Here is a 9,269-nt window from a genome sequence, read left to right on the forward strand (position 1 = left end):
AGTGATGCATATCTGGAGAAAGTAGAGAGTCTAAGCTTTCAAACAGTATCTCATATCTGTTACTGGGGTCCATGATGGACCATTAAAGATTAAAAGAATATTTTATTTGAGTCAAAATACGAAATTTTGTACCCGGGACTGGGTCCTCAGGGTTTAAGAGGTTAATTAAAATGTTAAGTTTTGGAATGTTTTATGTCATACATTTTCTTTTTAGGGGCCACAACACTGAAAAAAATGGACTTAGTGGGTCTTTGAATTTAAATAAAATAAACATGTATATGCAACACAAAATATTTATATTCCTTGTGTAAACATAATTTAATTGATTAGGATTAAAATGTTTTGTTTGAATGTAAAATGAACACATTATTCTCACATTGATTAAAATTGATTGAATTGAATACTTAAAGCAATAAAATTGCGTTTGGACACAAAACGGCACCTCCTGAGCAGCAGGGGCAGTATAGCTCAATGAGAAGGACATCGATTGCCATAAAAGAAGAATAAAGATCGTTTGTTTTGGGCGCCAAAATGAAGACTCAGCAGCAGTCAGTCAGTCAGTCAGTCAGAAGAACTCTCTCAGACGGACACCACGTTATTAAAGTAAGTTCTATTATTTATTTATGTTCGCTTCATACGTGATATATCTTCACTAGATAGACTATTTTTGTTTACAATATGTAGCCATTGCAATGACTTGTAGTAAATATTAGTTTGGAGGAGGTTGGTGGAGTAAGTTAACAGTCAGTCAAGCTCATAAAGAAAAACACAGCGTTTTAAAAATGTCAGCTGTTTAACGTTATTTCACGTTTGGTACAGTTAGTTTTATCCTAGTTGAAAACTGTCAGCTTTGAGTTGACTTTTGAGGCACTTTTTACTCAGCTGTTCTATGGAAACGTATCAGGACAAATAAAACGCTAACCAAACGTTATTCTGTCCAGAGTACGTCAACGTTATCCATGTAAGTAATTTACCAGATGATATCAATTGACTACATTAATAATGACATTGCGTATGAAACAAACGGTCTGCTTAATCAGATGAACAGACCCGCGTCAGTTATTCATGACTTCGCTACGCCACGAGCAACACTTGATTCTATTAGAAAAAGCTTTTTTAAATGTCTCGCGTGACGTCTGGTATATTAACTGAAAATAAATCGCTTTGTAGTGCCACACCTTAAAGCTGACGTTTTCAGAAGAGAACCGTGTTTTAAGATCTCATTTTGTCCAACATTGCGTCCTATGACAGATATAATACTTATTTCATTATTGTTCTGTGTATGTGTGACCTTCATCATTTGAGGTTATGTGTTGATTTCTCATCTGAATATTTCCTCTTATAGGTCCATCATCCTTGCATGCGCTACACAGCATTGGTAAGTCATTTCTTTCACTTTTGTACTGTTGTTAGGAGCTATATCTTATTTTTGTAACTAATATACAATTATTATTCTTTTACTCGCAGTACTCAAATATACAATGGTTGGTTAATTTGTTTTCAGATAAATGCTGAATTTAAAAGAATCACTACTGTCTAATGTTCCTGTGTCACCTGGACCTCCAATCCAAAAACCTGACGAAACTCTTCTATCAGAAAGGATGACAGCTAGCAAAAAGACTTCAAACAATTAATGATCAAATGACAGAAGTAAGTAATATAGATTCATAGACATAAAAATGTGTAAACATTGTTGGAAGTACAGAACGTCTTTTGGCACACGGGTCATTAAAACACCTGGGAAGATTTAAAGGGATAGTTCACCCAAAAATAAAAATTCTCATCACTTACTCCCTATCATGTTGTTACAAACCTGTATAAATGTCTTTGTTCTGATGAACACTAAGGAAGATATTTTGAGGAATGTTTGTAACCAAACCAATCATAAGCCCCATTCACTTCCATAGTGGGGAAAAATAATACTATTGAAGTGAATGGGGCTCATGAACAGTTTGGTTGCAAACATTTCTCAAAATAAATATCTTCCTTCATGTTTATCAGAACAAAGACATTTATACAGGTCTGTAACAACATGAGAGTGAGAAAATGAAAGAATTCACTTTTGATGTGATTGTCAGGTATGGTAGCACACACTCGAAACATGGCCTCTTTATTTAACTCATTCCAGTGTAGTGAACACTAGGGATGCTCCGATCAGGATTTTTGCAGCCGATACGATCACCGATTTGTAATCTTCGTGATCGGCCGATACCGATTCTGATTTTTTTAAAGCTGATATGCAAGCTCTTTGATGACTGTAACTGATACATTTTTTCTAGATAAAATAATACCACGGATGTTGCCTTTGTTATATTACTTGCAGTAATTAGGTATATTATTGTTTTAATAGTGACTCAAATAAATAAGCACAACAAATATTTATTCTGCATAGAGAAATTTAATATGGCTTTAAAAAGGCTTATGTCTCCTAAAAGTACTGAAAATAAAACACTTCACAGACTTTACTGTATTAATTAAATATACACGCATTCGTATGAAGTATAAAAGTTCTTTAGTCAAGAGCAGAGAGTGATTTTATTGAGAGATGAATTAGGTTACTGCAGCTTTAAGACGTGAAAGAGAGATCACTCTGTTCACGTGCACTGATGACAGGCTGCTGTGTGTGTGGGCGGCGGCTGAACGCAGACAAGCAGCTGTGAGGAAAATAAAAGTTTAAACGCTCAAAACTTTAAAACGCATGCAAATAAGAAACTGTTGGCATGAGGATGCAATTGTCCGTGAAAGATATGTGTTGTATACGCTGTTTGATGGGGATGTGAAGACGCCTCGCGCTGTTGACCGGAGCACGTCCTCATAGAAAATACGCATATCTCTGTAAAGGCAAAGAGAGACATACAAATCTGCACGCCGCACATGAGCAAAGGGTTGTAAAAATGCTTGTGCTACGTAAAAAATGTCTTTAATTGCAGCCACATTCAGGATCCTTTTGATGACAAAAGTAAACAGAAAGATCGGTTTATGAGATCGGCAGATTTAGCGAGCACCGATTGAGTCATTTAATGCCATTATCGGCCGATCGATCGGAGCATCCCTTGTGAACACACACACACACACACACACACACACACACACCCAGAGCAGTGGACAGTGCAGCTGCCTTGCTTTGTAACCCATGTATTTGTTACCAATTGTAACATGCTGTGGCAATGCACATGGGTCTGTATACTTACATTTATATTTGTTTGCATTGTACTAAAATCCAATGACACTTTTATTGTAACAGTAACCTTTTTTCTGTTTCTTTAACTACATTTGTTTGTTTTGTACAGGGCATGGATGAAGTCAGCATCAGTGAGGTCATTTGAAGACACCAATGTTGGGATTTGTGCTCTCAAACAACATGCTGCTTGTGATGAAGAAGAGGATATTTGTATAGTCCTGGAAGCCATGAAGGTGTTGCAACATCGTGTTTGAGCTGATGTATGCCTTAATCCTGAGCTATCCTGATCTCCGCTTTATTTTTGAGGAAATCCAAACTTCATTGAGAGTAACTTTAACGAACAGTTTCTTTCAGTGAAAGGATCAGAAAGACTGTGCTGCTCATTTTTGAATTTTTTATCTGTTTTAAGTGTTTTCTATTATTAATACATTAACAGTTTGCTGCTCAGAGTCGATTTTGGAAATGGTTGTTGTATTTTTTTTTTGTTGAATATTTGTTTTATCAGTTTTTAAATTCTGTAGCTCTGACTTTCTGAAAGAGTGATATTTTCCAGTTTGTAAATCCATTTTATAAATAATAGTACTTACTGTTTTGCATGTCTCTTTGGAATGCAGTGTTTGTGCTTTAGCATGTCTAAATCTACTGTGATAGTAACTATTTTAAACATTTGGGTCAGTTTCACAGATGGGGCTTTTCCTAGTCCCAGACTTTTGCAATGCCATATATCAGTGCCATTGTTTTGTCGGTAACACTTTACAATAAGGTTCATTAGTTAACATTAGTTAACTACATTAATTAATGTGAACTAATAGTCAACTGCACTTATACAGCATTTATTCATCTTTGTTAATGTTAATTTCAACAATTACTAATACTTTTATTAAAATTTTGTTAATGTTAGTTAATGCACTGTGAACTAACATGAACAAGCAAATAAAGCTTTATTTATATTAACTAACATTAACAAAGATTAATAAATACTGTAACAAATGTATTGCTCATGGTTTGTTCATGTTGGTTGATACATTGACTAATATTAACTAATGAACCTTGTTGTAAAGTGTTACCGTTTTGTCTAAAGATGTACTCCAGTGTTGTTTTTGTAAGGTAGGTTTGTTTGTAAACTTTATTTTATTAAAAATATCCTAATATAACTAGGGCCTAGTCATGGATTAATCTACAACCTGTTTGGGAAATTGCCCCTTTATGTATGTACTGCATGTGCTGATTGTTGTAATAGTTATTGACTGTTAATGAATTAATGTGTAATGATGTAATTGAATTGATGATCTGAAAGCAGTGGTTTGCCTCAATATCACTAAACATTTGTACAAAACTCTTTTCTTTTTATGCCAATGCAAATGTATTTAAAAAAAATAAATAACATTTGGATAATTATGGATGATTATTCTGGTGCCAGAGACATAATGAAATTGCTTTAGAGTTACATAATCCCATAATATAAGCATTAAAAAAGCATGTTGGAATTAGAGATGAAAATCTAGTCCCCTTACATAATAAAATTACTTAAACATTAAAAAATAAATGTGTTATAGTAAAGAGAAATAGCACTTTGAGTCAATATATTTCTATTAGACTACTTAAAGTAATTAAAATGTTTTGGTCTGACACATAAAAATTAATTTGAGAAAATTATTTTGGTTTTAAACAATCGGATCATGTGGGACCGATGTACACATTAAAATTACGTAAATTGAAAGGATTTTTTTTTTCAGTGAAAGGTATGCACCATACACAGGTGTGCTGCACGTAGGGCTGCACGATTAATCGTTTTTAAACCGAAATCGCGATGTGAATGGATGCGATTTTCGAATCGCAAGAAATGCGATTATTTCGATTCAAAACTATTAAATATAACAATCATCTAGTACGCAGTTTTTGACAGTTCGCTTCATGCGCATTTTACGTTTGATGCAGTTTAGACCAATAGAGTGCATGAACACTGAGGTGCTGACTACACGTCATCACACCATTTGGAAAACATGAGCGCGAGCAGCAGTTCAACTCCTCAACAAAGTACGGCCATATGATTTCCGCGATGCGGAAAACACGGACAGAATCGCGAAATGCATACAAATGGAATTAACTGCACAACGCGGAATGTCATGAAGTTGGCAGATTTTGGATTCAGTCATTTTAAAAACGCATTATAACTCATTAACCGGCAAATGAAAGGACAGAAATGCACGAAAACATTTCCCTTTTGTGTAATGTTGGACTTAAAGAAAGGTGTATATACGTCCGTTTCTCGTCATGCATCGCAAACAATGACAAGCGCCTCATCAGACTATAAGCAGGTTTCATTAAAGCCCGGAACACAGCAGACGAAACAGGTACATTATACTTTCTTGCACGCGCACATCTGCACCGCTTTGAATATTTACAGGCATGAGGGTTCATGAAGCGCGCACACAGAGAGCAGTCAGCACACGCGTGATCACTAAACTTAAGTTTTCTTTCTTGTCTAAGTGAACATAAACAGCTGGATGTTTATCAGTAGGCTATATTGAAGCAGAGCAGTTTAGCTGTCTTGTGTCTTAAAGTGACAGTAACCTGGTGCTTTCTGTGTCAGAAATGTTTATTACACACCAAAAATTAAAATCACTCCTTACTCTTAACTGAACAAGCTTCTGCAGCTCCACATTTAAAAATCCTACAGTGAGGACTGTGCAGTGTTTTATTTGTATTTTTTGCTTATGTTAAATCATAGATTCTAATAACTAATATATTTACATTTATTACAGATGCCTGAAAAGTAAAACAAGATGAGTATAGTCTTATGATTAAAAGAAAATCTAAACATTTGCTTGTCAGATGCATTGTTGTAGTGACAGCCAAAATACATTGGCCTATATGTTATTTTAAATAAAACTTTCAAAAAAAAAATTTAAATTGTATTTTTTTTAATGTTCTTAGATTAAAAAAAAGTTTGTCTGCAGAATAGCAAAGTCCTGCAGACAACTTGGTACAATGTTTAAGAGGTTTTAAATAAACAGTAGCACAGCATCTTTCTTTGGTGCTATTAAAACCACCACAACAAACCTGGATGTACCTCTTTTATTATATACTAATGAATCGCACTTTAAATCGCGAATCGCAATTTTGATCAGAAAAATCGCAATTAGATTTTTTCTCCGAATCGTGCAGCCCTAGCTGCACGCCCAACATTTTGAGAACCACTGTCTTAGCCAAATATTGTCCTATCCAGTGGTGTAGTCTAGATTTTTGTAGTGAGTATACTGTGATTTTTCCCTCTCACCCTTATGCTCACTCGTCCCAGCGTGACACCCCATAAGCACCACCACACTTACAGATGCATACAGTATGGATCTTCATGTAACAGAGCATTCTGAAAGTGTACTCATAAACACATTAACTGAATGTGTTATCAACATGTCAGTTTATTATAAGAAAAAAAGACTTTAACAATCAATGGGTTTACAGCTGGGGAAACTGGACTGATTTTTAGACTGGTTTAGTGTTAATCAACATCTAACTTAGGGCCAAAAGTTACTCAACTGTTAATTTTATGTTAAAATTAAATAAACTGTAACTGTTTACAATCTTCAATCCGTGGCTAACACATGCATTGAAGGAGATAAAAATCCACTCTTTCAATAGCTATTATATGACACCTATAGTGATAACATTACCATGTGTAATTTAATGGTGTAAATGTTTTTAATTAATACACATTTAAGATGACCATGAATTAACTCTAATTTGCATAGTCATTGAAATAAAAGCTTATTTTATGCATATAATACAAGTAGTGTCTAAAAATGAAAATAGGCTTTTACTTAATTATTATTACAAGACCATCATGTAGCCTAATATTAGACACCCAAACCAAAGTGAAGAAAATGATCTTTAATTTGCAAGTCTGAACGGAACATCGCAGACATGATTTTCCTCACAAAAGTTTAAGATCATATACATCTTGAACGTAGATATATAAATTAACACTAGGGGTGTAACGGTACGCAAAAATCACGGTTCGGTGCGAACCCCGGTTTTGAAGCCACGGTTCGGTTCATTTTCGGTACAGTAAGGGAAAAATGCAAACATTAAACTGCAGGTTGTTTATTACTATAAACTTTTTTTACAATTTGTTTACACTTTTTTTAAACACTTTTTTTATTAAATATAACATATAAAATATATATAAAATGAAAAAATAATAAATAAAATACTACTGCAAAGTTCTTTTTTACATTATTTTATAACAGAAGGTAACTCTTTTCTTAACCTTCTCTTAAACTTTTTCTACTAAAACCTTGAACTAACAAATTCAATTCCTGAATACATTTATGAACAATTAGCCTACATTTTTGCCACCAAAAATGTTCTGTTTTTATTTATTTTGGATTGTTTACCTCACAGTATTGAATTGGCTATGTACCATCTCTGTATAAAAATAATATTACTGCTCTATGTGTAACTGCATAGCAAGCAACATGATGATATACTTATCATACACTCATTTTGAGATTAGTGAGTTGCATACATAGCCGTCTTTTATCTTTTGCACGTTTCTCCTAATCTTTGCTTGTGTCATCAATGTAAGCTGTGACTTTACTTACGAACCCCTCCGCAGCTGAGTGACAGCTGAGTAAGCCCGGGTACAACTCTTCCGTGTCCCGACCAGCTGATCGCATTGTGACAATGATATGATTGACGTGAGGTGCAGATGAAAAATCTGATCACGCATTCCTAATTCTCGCTGTCACAGAAAGTGCGTCTCATGAATGCGTAGCAACGAAAGACGCGCAACCTCTCACTCACTTTTGAAAGAACAAAGCAGCGCGTTGACACGGGTTTAACATGCGCTTTTAGATACGACACGTAAACGTTTACATCAATAATCAAACGGATATACAACTGAGTAAATAAAAATCTTTCTGCGGGCCGAATCATGTTATATGTTTGACAGAAGACTTGCGCTGAACGAGGAGACTTCCGCCACTTAATATGTTCGTGCGGAAACGCACGTATTATGTTCCGCACAGGCGCACACAAAATGCATTCGGCCTTTCGGTGCACGTGTGCACCGTGCCGAAAGCCCTGAACCGAAACGGTCCGGTTCGAATACACGTACCGTTACACCCCTAATTAACACAGAGAAGGAAAGTTTAACACTATGAACCACAAGCAAACATGCTGAAAGCTAAAACCATCAGGATATAATTACGGGCTTATTTTATTGCATTTGGAGCCTTACCTCCAGATAAAGTAATAAACTGGACTGATGTTTTAAATGTTGTTTACTCACATGTGCGTTGTTAACTCTCCGGATTTTATATTGCAGCAGCTCGTTCACTTCACATGGATTGTTTGTTTACAGTGTCGCGTGAGCAGCTACACTGCAGGTTCGACTTCATTTGGCGCCAAGCATACCCTTTGGTGATGTCAAAGTACCGCGAGAGCGATTCGAAGCAAATTTCTCCATGTGATAAATGCAATCGCTCTCGCGGTACTTTGCTGTCACTCGCCTGTGGGTTCTTCTGGTGCAACACCAGTCTGCTCCCCAGTCGCGCCGCTATGGTAATTTGATTTCATACGCGAATCGGATCGCGCCGTTCGGCAGCAATTCAAACACACCAAATATATAGCCTAATATATATATGCAGTTCAACCCGCTAAAATAGCAAGTGTAGCATGCTACTGGTCAGTGCTTTACATCTGAATTATGACTAAAAGTTTTAAATGTCAGAAAACCATGCTGTTACGCATCCTCAAGCTATTTTTAGTGGGTATACGGAAATCCTTGACAATTTCTAGTGGGTATACGGCGTATACCTGCGTATCACGTAGACTACACCACTGGTCCTATCCTAACAAACCATACACCAATAGAAAGCTTATTCATTTAGCATAGTACAAAACATTATGACTTAGAATTAGACATAGACCTATATAAAACATTCTATAGATCAGATGCAAATCGATCTTTAAAACATACACAGAGTTCTTTCTCTTTCACATGAGGCACTACTTCTGGGTTGTATAAGTTGCGGAAGTGCGCCACCTGTTGGATAATAGCTGTATTGCGGAAAGCCGGAAATTC

General features: G+C 35.6%; 1 long non-coding RNA gene across 2 annotated transcripts; it reads left to right on the top strand.

Moving 5' to 3' along the window:
• Window positions 1-223: 223 nt before the first annotated feature.
• LOC129450400 (uncharacterized) lies at window positions 224-3,676 on the top strand. Of its 2 annotated transcripts, XR_012373241.1 has the most exons (4): window positions 224-603; window positions 1,346-1,378; window positions 1,505-1,650; window positions 3,291-3,676. It is a non-coding gene; the product is annotated as an uncharacterized lncRNA (long non-coding RNA). The 2 variants fall into 2 exon arrangements; XR_012373240.1 differs by having other exon boundaries at window positions 224-1,378.
• The last annotated feature ends 5,593 nt before the right edge of the window (window positions 3,677-9,269 follow it).

The sequence above is a fragment of the Misgurnus anguillicaudatus genome, chromosome 14, assembly GCF_027580225.2.
Source record: "Misgurnus anguillicaudatus chromosome 14, ASM2758022v2, whole genome shotgun sequence".
Taxonomy (NCBI): Eukaryota; Metazoa; Chordata; class Actinopteri; order Cypriniformes; family Cobitidae; genus Misgurnus; species Misgurnus anguillicaudatus.